The 14,529-nt window shown below is 50.8% G+C and overlaps 1 long non-coding RNA gene across 1 annotated transcript; it reads right to left on the reverse strand.

The window, feature by feature from the left end:
• Window positions 1-7,196: 7,196 nt before the first annotated feature.
• On the reverse strand, window positions 7,197-14,527 carry LOC140709239 (uncharacterized). The gene is made up of 3 exons (XR_012089668.1): window positions 14,121-14,527; window positions 11,248-11,347; window positions 7,197-7,346 (listed from the first exon to the last, which is right to left on the reverse strand). It is a non-coding gene; the product is annotated as an uncharacterized lncRNA (long non-coding RNA).
• Window positions 14,528-14,529: the final 2 nt, after the last annotated feature.

Below are 14,529 nucleotides of genomic sequence, written 5' to 3' on the forward strand. Positions count from 1 at the left end.
CTAGCAAAACTGGCTCTGCATGTAGGGAGGAGGGAACAGGGTCGGTGGTGCTGCTATGTCCCGCAGGGACCCTGGTAAGGCCATCGTGCGGCCCTTCAGTTTGGAGGCTGGGATCTGGACAGAGTGGGAGACCAGCCGTTGGCCCCCTTGTGACCTTGGACAAAGCCTGGAGCTCCGTTTCTCCCGGTGCCCAGTGAGGGGTTTCGGAGTGTTTGGAGTCCTTTCTAGTCCTGGGTGGGAGTGGGCTTGCCTAGGGACCTCAGGCCCGCTCCAGGGACACCTACGCCCTTCCACTTTGGGGCAGGGAGGCGCCGGTCCAGGGCGGGGAGGAGCCACGGGTCCCGCCCTGCCCGCCCCGTCCAGGTGCTGCCACCGTAGCCGCCACTGCCGCCGCCGCAGCCGCGGGGGGCCGCCCGCGCCCCCGTCCGAGCCCATGGCCTTTCTGACCACCTGGAAGGAGGCGGCCTCCCGGAAAAGCGACCGCAGGTACCGGGCAGGGGCGGGGACTCGGCGGAAGGCGCGGACGGGACCAAGGGGCCGCCGGAGGACCCAACCGAGGTCGGGGAAACAGCTGAGGGGCACAGCTGGGGAAAGGTTTTGTGGCTGCTGGGCGTGGGGGTCGACCGGAGGCCCGGGAGGGGCAGCGCCGTGCGCCCCCTGCTCTCTGTCCTCGCCCCCAGCAGGGCGGGGACTGGGGAGGGTAGACGCGGTCCCACCTGAGCGCCGCTCAGTGTCGCAAAACGCGGGCCACCTGCGAAGGCCACTCGGTGAGCGGGACCTCAGGCGGGGCTGGCGGTCAGGTTTGGGCAGCGGTGTCTGCGCTCAGCCCTCCATCCTCTAACCTGGTTCTCCCCAGGTCTGCATGAGCCAAGTGTGGGCACGCTGTGTGCCCGGACAGACGAAGCCAGGGCGCTGTGTCCCTGAGGGGTTGTCCACATCCGAGGAGCAGGTGGGGGAACTCCTGGGTTCCAGTCCCAGTCCAGGGTGAGTTATGTGCACCCCAGCTCCTCCAAGACGAGCCCTGCAGGGTGTGTCAGCCACCTCCCTAGCTGGCCCTGCCTCCGGGATAAGTTAGTGGGTCCCAGTTGTGTTCCTGTGAGAGGGGACGACAGGCCTGACCTCTCTTCTGAGGTTCGGCCCTCCCCTTCATACTTACATCTTTAAAGTTCACCCTGCTGTGCCAGGGAGAGGGGAATGCAACTGTCCTCCCAACACCTCCATCTGACTGTCCTGTGAACACCTCAAACTTGGCAAGCCCCAAACCTGTTCCTCCTCCGGTGTCCCTGTGTCAGTGAATGGTTGCCCAAGCCCGGAACCAGGGAGTCATCCCTGACATCTCCCTACCTTACTCCCACCCCCGTCTACAAGTCCTGTTGATTTTACCTCCCAGTGTCTCTCAAAGCTGTTTATTCTCCTTGGACTATTGCATCAGGCCCCCTTCCCCAGCTCCTCCAGGCTCTCCCTTTCTACACATCCTTTCTAAAGCACAAACCAGACCAAGCCATTTTCTACTTTAAAACCCTTCCATGGGCCAGGCATAGTGGCTCATGCCTGTAATCCCAACACTTTGGGAGGCCAAGCGGGAGGATCGCTTGAGCCCAGGAATTTGAGAGCAGCCTAGGACACATAGCAAGACCCTATCTCTATATAAAAGGACAAAACATTAAAGAAAATAAAACCCTTCCATGGCTCTCCACCACCCTTTGGCGGCTCTCATTCAGCCTTTCAGCGCACATTGTTGAGCACTGGTGTGCTGGGCCAGCACTGCACTAGGCACTGCAGGTATGGTGTTACTTCAGACATACAGGTCCTGCTCTTAGCGACCAGGTTCTAGTGGGAGAGAGACATAAACAAGTAGACAAACAAGTAAACATCAGAAATGGGTGCTGGGCAAGGCGTACAATAAGATAATGTGATGCACAGTAAAATTGGCAGTGCTGAAGCATTGCAGGCAGGTTAGCTCACATCAAAGCCTGAGCTGTGTCTGAGAAGAAAGGAGGGCGAGTGATAGAAGATCACTGAGACCCAGGAAGCAGGCTAGCCAGAACAAACAGGACCAGGAATTTAGGTTTCACTGTGTGGTGGGAAACCACTAGAGAGCTTTAGCAGGGCATTTACTTATGTAAAGATGACCATGCTGTCCTATGGAGAAAGGATTTTTGTGGACAGACCATTTTAATGCTGGATCACTGTCACCTCTTCCTTTTCTGTTTCTCCACTACTTATGGAAAGGGGACAGGGCTCATTTGTCCCCATGTTCCCAGAGCACAGCACATAATGGGGCTCAGAGTGCATTTCGGTTTTGATGAGGACATGAGGGGATGATTTCTGAGGAGCACGAGATCCCTGGGCCACATGGCTTTCTTGCCTTCCAGGACCTGCCCTGCCTGGGAGAATCCAGCTGTGCATTGTCCTGTGGGCACCTGGGAGCTTTCGGGGTCTCCCGTGTGTGTATGTTACTCACCTCTCAGTGTGCAGGAAGAGCAGAGGGGAGGCTGGCGTGATGGTCCAGGAGAGAGATGCTGAGGTGTGGGTTAGGAGAATGGAGGGAATGGGAGACAGACTTTAAGAAGGAAGAATTGAGAAGCAGTGAATGGACAGGCTGAGGAGAAGGTGTGGGGGTGGTCTCTGGTCAAGCAGAGGCCTCCACATCCCCCAATGGGCCTGTGTGAGGAAGTGCACTGTGAGCCTGCGCACATGCGCCTTTGTACTTCAGCTGGAACTTGCTGGGCACAAATACCCAGAGAATTTGTGTGGGCAACTCCCGGTGGCCCACACAAGGTCTCACACCCAAGGCTCAAACCTGGGACTCCATTCTCCCAGCTCAGGACCTGTGACCTCTCCACCCTCACCCCTTGCCCACCACACCACCCTGTGTCCCACAGCATAGCCAAGGGCAAAGAACTTGGCAGGGGGATGGGGATGTGGAGGGGTGCTCAACCACTGCTCTGCCGCTTACTTACTGGCTCTTTGACATTGATTCATTGTCTGATCTGTGTGAGCCTCAGTTTCCTCAGCTGTAAAATAATAGCCACTCTCTGAGCTGTGGAAAGATCTATTGAAGTCATTTGTAAAGGACCTAACAGTCACTGTAGCATATTCGGTGTTCACTTCCTTCTCAGTACTGGTATGAGGTAATCTTCCTTCCAGGGTATTTCCATTGAGCAGAGAGGATTCTGAAAGGTTTGGGAGTCAATTGTGGGATTCCAGGCACCAGGATTGGGTAGCTGGGAACTGCTGGGAAAAGGAAAGGGGACCATTCCTAACGCCCATGCATGTTACAGTGGGGACCACCCCCTACTCAGCCTACAAACCAGGCCCTTCTTAGCCATACCATAGCTAAGTTGTGGTAGAAGCGCCCACTCGTGGTAGGAGACAGCACCAAAAATAAAAGGGAGTGTACAGACAGGCAGATTGCTTTGGAGAGAGTAATTGAGTGGCAGATCTGCTGTGGGAGGGAGGGGCCTCCTCAAGAATGGAGGGGCCCAGCCTAGGAGGCTGGAGGCCTGCTAGGACTGCTTTAGTCAGAATTCCTGCTCTTGAGCCTGAATTCTCCTGAGCTTGAGCTGGAGGAGCTCTCAGATGCTTCTAGGTTGGGAGTTTCTAATTTGGTGGCTGGAATCCTTGGGTGGCTTTGGGGTCTCTTCCTTGGGAATTAATTTGGACTTGAGGCCAGTGCTGAGTTTTGACCTCTGTGATTCTCAGATCCTGCAAGTTGAAGCATTTGTGATTCCCAGACTTGTGATTTAAAATTCCAAGTTTTACAGTGTTGAAGCTTTTAATCCCAGGATTCTGCCCTGTTGCTGAGGATGACTGTAAGGGGTAGGAGAGGGCTCTAGTGTGAGAGGCACATTGTGGTCCCTCAGATCCTCAATCCCTGATGACAAGACCTTGAAAGACATTCAAGCAACCTTTGTCCCACTATCAGTTATGGAGGGGTTTAAACTTGGAACATTTAGGTCCTTTTGGGTGTCATTGAGAAACAGATTTGGGTTGCAACCTCAGTTCTGCCAGCATGCCACATTTCCTGTAACCTCTTCAAATCTGTGATCTGAGGTGCTTGATTTGCTTTGTCCTTTCCTGAAGATTTCTGCCTCTCAACGCAGTTTCTCTCTGTGGCCAGCTCCATTCTCTCCTAACACTCACCTGCTTCTCCACTCAGTAGGAGGCATGGATGCCAGCAACTTCCAAGCTCAAGTCCTGGGATGGTAAATCAAAGCAGTGAGAAGTACTCTGGAGCCACATAAGCTGGTTTTGTTTTTTCAGTGTGTGTGTGGGGGGTGGGGGGGTGTTATTTTTTGTGAGACAGAGTTTCACTCTTGTCGCCCAGGCTGGAATGCAATGGTGCGATCTCGGCTCACTGCAACCTCCACCTTCCGGGTTCTCCTGCCTCAGCCTCCAGAGTAGCTGGGATTACAGTCATGCGCCACCTCGCCCAGCTAATTTTGTACTTTTAGTAGAGACAGGGTTTCACCATGTTGGCCAGGCTGGTCTCAAACTCCTGACCTCAAGTGATCCGCCCGCCTCAGCCTCCCAAAGTGTTGGGATTACAGGCGTGAGCCACTGTGCCTGGCCTTAGGCTGGTTTTGAAGCCTGACTCTGAGACTTTCTAGCAGTATGACTTTTGACAGGCTGTTTAGCTTCTTGTGCCTCAGTTTCCTCATCTGTAAAATGTGGGTAATGTTAGGACTCGCCTCCCAGGATTGTTTTGAGGATCGGATGAGTTAGTTTATGTAAAGCACTGCCTGGCACACTGCTATATCAGCGCACGTGAGGATTATAAGAGGAAGGGCTAGACCGGGCGCGGTGACTCACGCCTGTAATCCCAGCACTTTGGGAGGCCGAGGTGGGCAGATGACGAGGTCAGCAGATTGAGACCATCATGGCTAACACGGTGAAACCCTGTCTGTACTAAAAATACAAAAAATTAGCCGGGCGTGGTGGCGGGCGCCTGTAGTCCCAGCTACTCGGGAGGCTGAGGCAGGAGAATGGCGTGAACCCGGGAGGCGGAGCTTGCAGTGATCCTCGAGCTACTGCACTCCAGCCTGGGAGACAGCAAGACTCCGTTTCAAAAAAAAAAGAAGAAGAAGGGCTTCACCAGTTTTAGTCTGAAAAAGCTCAGGAGACTACTATGACTGGTGCTTCCTTCAACCAATCACTGTTCCCTGAGAGGTGGGGTCAAGTAGGAGGAGGCTCCTCACTCAGCCAATGGGCTGTAGGAGAGGGGAGGAGAAAGGGGGCGTGATGCGGGAGGAGGGCAGCATTTAGCAAATGTGACCACAGAGCAGACCTTAAAGCTGTAGTTTCATGACATACCCAAATTATGATATATTTGGAGCACCCTGCCCATTCCTCTGAGTCCCTCTGCTGTTTTTGATGCTCTGAGATCTGAAAACCGAAAGGTCCCTCGTGGCCCCTCTGGGGGCCTGTGCCACCCACCACTCTTCTGTGTTGTAGCCTTGCCAAACACAGCCATTCTCTCCCTGACTGCCACCACCACCCTGTCCTAGTGGGGGAATAGTCGCTGAGGCACTTTGCTAGATCACCTTTCTTAATTCGTTCCCATTCAGGCTGCTATAATGAAACAACATAAACTGGGTAGCTCATAAACAGCAGAAATGTATTTCTCACAGTTCCGGAGGATGGGAAGTCCAAGATCAAGGCAGATTCAGTATCTGATGAGGGCCTGCTTTCTGGCTCGTAGATGGTGCTTTCTTGCTGCGTCTTCACATGGAAGAAGGGGCGAGGAGTCTCTCCTGAACTTCTTTTATAAGGGCACCAATCCCGTTCATGAGGGCTCTGCACCCATGGGCTAATCACCTCCCAAAGGGCCCACCTCCTAATACCATCATCTTAGGCGTTAGGATTTCCACATATGAATGTTGAGGGGATGCAAACTGTCACTCTACAGCAATCACCCCATGCCACTGGTGGGACAGACCCTTCCCTTAATTCCCCAGCAGCTCGACTGCGGCCAGGCTATACCTTATCTATTTACTTATTAATTTATTTTGGTAGAGATGGGGTTTCACCGTGTTGCCCAGTCTGGTCGTGAACTCTCGGCCTCAAGTGATCCTCCCACCTCAGCCTCCCAAAGTGCTGGGATTATAGGCATGAGCCACCATGCCTGTTCAGGCTTTAATTTTTAAAAACACCTTAGGAAGCAAGGAGTGAGGAACAGATGATTTTACGATGTTATGGCCCTCTCCCCTCAGCCATCCTGGAAGGAGCCTTCCTGTAGAACATCCACATCTGGGAGGGCCCAATGTGTCTTCCAACATCTTCTTTCCCAGGAGAAAAGAGGAATTTTTCTCTTAGCCCAAGATTCCCAAGCCTTCCTTTCTTATGCTAAGATCGACTATAAAATAATAGATCAGTCTTTCCCAGGTGAACAGCAGTGCAGAAATCTACCACTTTCAAGTAAAATCCTTTCCTGCCCTATAAATGGCTGGTCCTTTGCACCATGACCCCCCTGCCAAAAGGACAATTATATTAGGACTAGGTAGGACATCAGAGACCCCATCCACGTGGAACTGGGCTAAGACACTCCATTCCTTTTGGCTCCTTTTCCTCCCATGGGAGTGAAATTTGTTTTGCCTCCTGCAGCCTCAGGTGTTACTCCTTAGCTTCCCTCTTACAGGGTCTGCACTGACCAGCACGCACACCCTGCAAGAAGCAGCACTGCTGCCACTCAATTAATTTCAAGCTAAGAAACATCCTTCCTCAGATACATACAGTAGCTAAATCTCAGATTGAAAGAAACTGCTAAGTAAATGAGTATGTGAGCAATTGTGTTACATCTGGGTGGTTGAAAGGCATACCAAAGGGCTGTCCCTGAGCACAGGACAGGCTACTCAAAGGAGGATAAATCAGGTCGGGCACGGTGGCTCACACCTGTAATCCCAGCAGTTTGGGAGGCCAAGGCGGGTGGATCACTTGAGGTCAGGATTTCAAGACCAGCCTGGCCAACATGGTGAAACCTTGTCTCTACTAAAAATGCAAAAATTAGCCAGGCGTGGTGGTGCATGCCCATAATCTCAGCTACTTGGGAGGCTGAGGTGGGAGGATCACTTGAAACCGGGAGTTGGAGGTTGCAGTGAGCCAAGATCGCACCACTACACTACAGCTTGGACAACAGAGTAAGACTCTGTCTCAAAAAAAAAAAAAAAAAAAAAGAAAGAAAGATAAATCTCCACTTGACAGTGCTGCACTCGGGTGGGCACCCTTCTCCCCTTCTCTTCTCCTTTGCTTGGCACTGCTCCCTCCAAACCCCAGCTCCTCTCCCCTGGACACCTTCTGAACTTGCCTGCTGCCTCCAGAATGTTCTCTTCCCCTTTCTCTGTGATCTGTAAAGAAAGAGACCTGCCTTTGACTGTGCCCCAACAGCCAGCATGTGACATGCAGCATCATCTGTAATCCACACAACTCTGACCAGGGAAGCCTTGTTTTCTCCACTTTAATAGATGAGGAAAGTTAGGCACAAGGAGGTGAAGAGTGTTGCCCTGGATTATAGTGAAGAAGCCAAAATTCAGATTCAAATATCCTATTCCCTGCACTATGTTGTACTACCTCCCCCAGAAATGGCTTCAGTACCTCTTCATGCTTCCTAAAATGCATAGATGTCAGGATTTTCCTTTTAATATTAGGTGGATAATTTTGTGTTCTGCTTTCTTCATATTTTTCCATATTCTAGCAAATTCCTTTATGCAGCAAGCCTTTTTATTGAGTCAGGCACTGTTCTAGGCACTGGAAATATATTAGAGAACAAAATAGTAATGCAAAAACAAAAAAATTCCTGAAGCTGGGCACAACCACATGTCCCTAGAGTCTCAGCTACTCAGGAGGTTGAGGTGGGAGGATCACTTGAACCCAGGAGTTCAAGACCAGCCTGGGCGATAAAGTGAGACCCCACTCAAAACAAACAGAAACCCTACCTGTGGAACTTAGTTTCATGGGGAGAGGGAGAATAAATGAATAAGCAAAATAAAAAGCTGTCACATGACAACAAGCACTGTGGAAAAACAATGCAGGGCAGAAGAACTGGGAGGATGGGGGCAGGGGTTCAACTTTAAATAGAATGGGGCCGGGCGCCATGGCTCACACCTGTAATCTCAGCACTTTGGGAGGCTGAGGCGGGCAGATTATTTGAGGTCAGGAGTTTGGGACCAGCCTGGCCGACATGGTGAAATCCAGTCTCTCTTAAAAATACAAAAATTAGCTGGGCATGGTGGGGGGCACCTGTAGTCTCAGCTACTCGGGAGGCTGAGGCAGGAGAATCACTTGAACCCAGGAGGCCGAGGTTACAATGAGCTATGACTGTGCCACTGCACTCCAGCCTGGGCGACAGAGTGAGACTCCGTCTCAAAAAAAAAACACAAAGTATTAAACAGAATGGTCAGGGACGGCCTCACAGACATGGTGATATCTGAGCTGAGACCTGAAGAAGGTGAAGTAGTGAATCGTGTGAGAAGAGCATTCCAGGCAGAGGGAATAGCGAGTCCAAAGGGCCTGAAGTAGGAATGTGCCTGGCGTGTTTGCAGGTGAGCAAGGAGGCTGGTGTGGCTGAAATAAGAGAGGGAATAAAGGGAAATGATGTCGGGAGATGATGGGAGCAGACAGATTGTGCAGGGCCTCATGAGCCATAGACAGACTAGTTTTTGCACTGAGGAACATGGGGAGCCTTTACAGGGCTTTGAGCAGAGTTGTGATGTGATCTGGCCTAAGTGTCAAATGGGCCTGGTGCTGTGTGGATAATAGACAGTAGCAGACTACGGTTGTGTGCCACCATGCTCAGCTAAGTTTTTATTTTTTGTAGAGACAGGGGTTTCACTATGTTGCCAAGGCTGGTCTCCAACTTCTGGCCTCAAGCAATCCTCCTGCCTTGACCTCTCAAAGTCCTGGGATTACAGGTAGATGGAGCCAATTTCTATTCCCACCTGCAGTGTGTCAGGTAGCTCATCTGCCCTAAAGATATGTAGCTCATTTAATCCTTGCAACAACCTAATGAGGTTGGTGCCATCATCATCCCCATTTCAGAAACGAGGTTGCTGGCCCAGCATGTCAGGTGCAAGCCCTGGCTTTCAAACCTGCTCTCTGAACTACTGTCTAATTGGATGAGTTCCTTGGGACTGCTCAGCTAGGACATAGTGGGGCCAGGAGTCCATCCAGATCTTCTTGGCTCTGCATCCCAAGTTCTGACCCCTGAAAGGATGCCACTCAATGCTGGAAACCCCTCATTAGAGCTCTGACCTTTTTCAGTTAGAGCTGTTCTTGGTCCCTTGTGCTAATCCAGGCTCCTTCCTTAGACCTACCCTCAGCAGCTCCTCGAGACCAGACTTGGGTAGAAGAGCCCAGATCCTAGAACACAGACCCTCAGAACAGGGAGAGCCCTTGAATTCTTGGCCCAAATTTCTCTCCCCTTTATATCTGGTGGGAAGAGGAACTGCCCCAGAATGAGGCAGTGACTTGCAAAAGGTCACATAGCTAGTCGGGGGCAAAGTCCATACCTGCCCAAGGAGCAGGAATAGAGCCTTCCTTAAAGGACCTTGCCAGAAAATATTTAAGATCTGTCCCTGTCACAGCCCTCCAAAGGCCCTTTGTTGATGGGCCTGTTCACTTGCGAATTGCTAACGAGCCCAAGCCTGTAACCTGCGAGGGTGGGGTCCCTCGCTTTTTTTTTTTTTTTTTTTTTTTTTTTTTTTTTTTTTTTCAGACGGAGTCTGGCTCTGCCGCCCAGGCTGGAGTGCAGTGGCCAGATCTCAGCTCACTGCAAGCTCCGCCTCCCGGGTTCACGCCATTCTCCTGCCTCAGCCTTCCGAGTAGCTGGGACTACAGGCGCCCGCCACCTCGCCCGGCTAGTTTTTTGTATTTTTTAGTAGAGACGAGGTTTCACCGGGTTAGCCAGGATGGTCTCGATCTCCTGACCTTGTGATCCGCCCGTCTCGGCCTCCCAAAGTGCTGGGATTACAGGCTTGAGCCACCGCGCCTGGCTGGGCTCCCTCGCTTTAAGAAAACCTACTTTATAGTCACTAGTTCAGTGGGAGAGGAAGGGTTCTAGAGTCTGAAGAGGGGAGATCTGGGCTGGCAGAGGCTGCAGGTGTTGGGGAGGGGCACTTCATGCCAGGGAAAGGCCTGGAGGAAGGGGCTGGGATGGATGTTGAGAAGGGGGAAGGAGTCACCCAAATAATGCTCAGTAATCCGCACAGCATCCCTGAGAGTTTGGGATTATTATCCCAGGTTTACAGATGGGAAAACTGAGGTTCTGAGAGGTACAGGCAGAGCTGACTTCATGGCTTAAGCTCTTTCTGCAACAATGGCATCATGTGTCACCACTTGCATCCCCCATTTCTATGACCTCTCCCACTTAAAACACCCCTCTTCTCTTCTTCCCCTTTTCCCTAGAGAATAAGAAATCAAGACCTGGGTTCAAGCTATGGCTAGATGTTGGTCCAAGTCTCTATTTTCTCATCTGTAGGATGGGAGGTGATGCTATTACAAACTTTCTAGGGCATTCTGAGGTCTCACTTAATAGGTATTTATTAAGGGCCTTCTTTTTTTATTAGACAAGAGTTTCTCTCTGTCACCCAGGCTGGAGTGCAATGGTGTGATCTTGGCTCACTGCAAGCTCCACCTCCTGGGTTCAAGCCTCAGCCTCCCGAGTAGCTGGGATTACAGATGCTACTCCACCACCACCATTGGCTAATTTTTTTTGTATTTTTAGTAGAGACGGGGTTTCACCATGTTGGCCAGACTGTTCTTGAACTCTTGACCTCAAGTGATCTGCCCGCCTCAGCCTCCCAAAGTGCTGGGATTACAGGCGTGAGCCACTGCGCCGGGCCATATTAAGGGCCTTCTTAAGTTGACAATGGCACAGGTGAAAGCAGTCTGTGAAGGTTCTCAGGGCCATTGAGAGGTGTGGTGACGCTGGTGATTTGTTCTTGCATGTTGGGGAGGAAACGAGGGAGAAAAGCAGGCCTGGTATCTCCCAGGTGTAACACACCAGGAAACAGGTCTCCTAACAGGAGGAAGGCACCCAGGACTCAGGATGCTCTCCCATCACCTCAAGGTGGGGACACACAGGTAATCCAAGTAAGGTCACCTGAGTTGGGGAGGCAGAAATCATGATGGTGACTCACAGAACCCCCCCCCCCCGCCCCCGCGCTGGGGCTGAGCCAGAGCTCCTGGGGGCCGGGAATGGCCTGGGTGGGGCCCTCCTGAGGGGTGGGCCACTCTGATGTGCTGACTCACCAGGTGAGTGGCTCCAGCATCACTGTCCCTGTGGTGGTGCGGGGAGAGTTCCAGCTCTAAAGGCAGCTCTTCTGCTTCCCTTACTGAGCTCATTTTTCATCTGTGAAATGGGGAGGAAAGTAGTGTCTAGTGGTACACCACAACCATCACCAGGGCATTTATATAGCACTCTGCTATTTTCTTTATTTTTTTTTTTGAGACAGGGTCTTGCTCTGTTACGCAGGCTGGAGTGCGGTGGCACCATCATGGCTCACTGCAGCCTCAACCTCCTGTGCTCAATTGATCCTCCTGCCTCAGACTCTGGGGTAGCTGGGACTACGTACCCCATGCCAGGCTTTTTTTTTTTTTTCTGAGACAGAATTTCGCTCTTGTTGCCCAGGCTGGAGTGCAATAGTGCAATCTTGACTCACTGCAACCTCCACCTCCTGGGTTCAAGCGATTCTTCTACCTCAGCCTCCCAAGTAGCTGGGATCACAGGCATGCACCACCATGGCTGGCTAATTTTGTATTTTTAGTAGAGATAGGGTTTCTCCATGTTGGTCAGGCTGGTCTCGAACTCCTGACCTCAGGTGATCCACCCACCTCAGCCTCCCAAACTGCTGGGATTACAGGCATGAGCCACCACACCTGGCCTGGCCTTTTTTTTTTTTTTTCCTGTAGAGACATGTTCTCACCATGTTGCCCAGGCTGTTCTCAAACTCCTGGGCTCATGCAATCCGCCTGCTTTGGCCTCCTAAAGTGCTGGGATTACAGGTGTGAGCCACCGTGCTCAGCTTATATATGAATTCTTAATACTCAGAGCAACCTTGGAAGTTGGCAATATTATTTCCATTTTACTGATGAGGAAACTGAGGCTCAGAGAGGTGGTAAAGTGAAAATTAAATAAGATGATCCATGTTATACACTGAACACCATGTGTAGCATGTAAAAAGCCTATAACAACCTCAGAGGAAAATTGTAAAGTGCTAGGCCCCACATTAGTGTCTGGTGACTAGTCAGGTACCTGATGTCAGGCCCTGAGACACAGAGATGAATCAGACCAGGCCCTACCCTCCAGAAGCAGACAGTCACATACAAACCTCACTCCTTGCTCCCCACCACCCCAAACACACATACCACACACAGACAGTGACAGCCCAGGGTGATTAAGGTAGGTCAGAGGGGGTTAGGGCGGTGGGTGCACAGGCAGTCCCTGACCTGTCTATGGAGGGAGGGCTTCCTGGAAGAGGTGATATCTGAACTGAAACCTGCAGGATAAGGAGGAGTTTTGGCATATGGCAAAATGTCAACAAATGTTGGTCAAATACAGTAAAGGTTTACCTTAGAGCTAATACAGCTTATAGCTTCAGGATTCCTCATTTACCTGGCCCCTTCCAAGGCTCTGGGGGAACCCTGGCAATTTTATACAGGCTGACTATCCCTAACCCAAAATGCTCTGGACCAGAAGTGTTTCAATTTTTGGATTTTTATGGATTTTGGAATATTTGCACATGCATAATGAATTATCTTGGGGATGAGATCCAAGCCTAAACATGAAATTCATTTGTTTCATATACACCTTACACACATAACCTAATGGTAATTTTTTTTTTTTGGCAGGGGGTGGGAGGACAGAGTTTTGCTCTTGTTGCCCAGGCAGGAGTACAATGGTGTGATCTCGGCTCACTGTAACCTTCGCATTCTGGGTTCAAGCAATTCTCCTGCCTCAGCTTCCCGAGTAGCTGGGATCAGAGGCATGTGCCACCACACCTGGCTAATTTTGTATTTTTAATAGAGATGGGTTTCTCCATGTTGGTCAGGCTGGTCTCAAACTCCTGACCTCAGGCGATCCGCCCGTCTCAGCCTCCCAAAGTGCTGGGATTACAGGCGTGAGCCACCGTGTTCGGCCGCCTAAAGGTAATTTTATACAATATTTTTAGTAATTTTGTGCATGAAACAAAGTTTGTGTACACTGAACCATCAGAAAGCAGAAGTGTCACTCTCTCAGCCACCCATGTGGACAACCTGTGATTATTTGGCATCACCATCATTTTTGACTCTGAATTTATGTGCTCCCAATAAGCATTTTTTTTTTTTTACCCTTATTCAGACATAAGTACTTAACAATAAAAATATAACATGCCATTAATGCAGTGAAAAAATAAAGTGTTCAGGGTAACTCAGCAGCACGTGAGCATCAGTAGAATGGCTGTGGCCGCTGTAACAACAGCACAGCAAACATGGCAGGCCTGCAGTCTCCAACTACAGTGCTGAAAAAGCTTCAAGTTTCAGCCTGGGCACGGTGGTTTACGCCTGTAATTCCACTGTGGGAGGCCAAAGTAGGCGGATCACTTGAGGTCCAGAGTTTGAGACCAGCCTGGCCAACATGGCAAAACCCTGTCTGTCTCTACTAAAACTACAAAAATCAGCTGGGCATGGTGGCACATCCCTGTAATCTCAGCTACTCGGGAGGCTGTGGGATGAGAATCCCTTGAACCCTGGAGATGGAGGTTGTGGTGAGCCAAGATCAAGAGATCGTGCCACTGCACTCCAGCCTGGGCAACAGAGTGAGACACTGTCTCAAAAAAAAGAGGAAAAAAAAGAAAGCTTCAAATTTTGGAGCATTCTGGATTTCAGTTTTTCAAATTAGGAATGCTCAACCTGTATTGGTAAATTTGTATTTTTTTTTTGAACAGTGGCCTCCCCATTGTAAGCTTCTGGATCCACTCCTGGTTACACAAACGACTAACAAGTGACAAGGGAGGAAAGTGTGTTCCACACAGAGGGAACAGCATGTTTGAATGCCTAGAGATTTGAAAGCGCATGGCATGCGATTGGGGCCCCAGCCTCATCACCCTCTTTACACGTACTGCTGGTGGCCTCACCATCCTTACCCTTTCCCTCCTCCATGCCTTCATCCATGCTGCTCCCGGATCTGGTACACCCTCTCCACGACTTCAGTTTGTTTAAATAATATAAACTTCAAGGCTCAGTTCTGTCACCACCTCTTCCAGGAAGCTCCCCAGGCTCTCCCCTTGTCTGAATTCTTTATAGTTGCTGGTGGATGTCATCATAGCTTGCTTCTAGTAGTTAATTATCTTTTTCGTGCCTGTATATGAGACTCCCAGAGATGGGATGATTCTTGCAAATGAGCACCTGGCCGCTGCTCACAAATGGGCAGGATGGGACTTCACTGCCTTTCCAGGCAGCCTGCTTAGATTTAAGCAGCTACCACCAAGCCCAAACTGCCTGGCTCCCCTGGGATCTGGTGCAAGTCCTGTCCCCACTGTGGTTGCTTCTGCA

Source organism: Chlorocebus sabaeus, chromosome 20 (genome assembly GCF_047675955.1).
Source record: "Chlorocebus sabaeus isolate Y175 chromosome 20, mChlSab1.0.hap1, whole genome shotgun sequence".
Taxonomy (NCBI): Eukaryota; Metazoa; Chordata; class Mammalia; order Primates; family Cercopithecidae; genus Chlorocebus; species Chlorocebus sabaeus.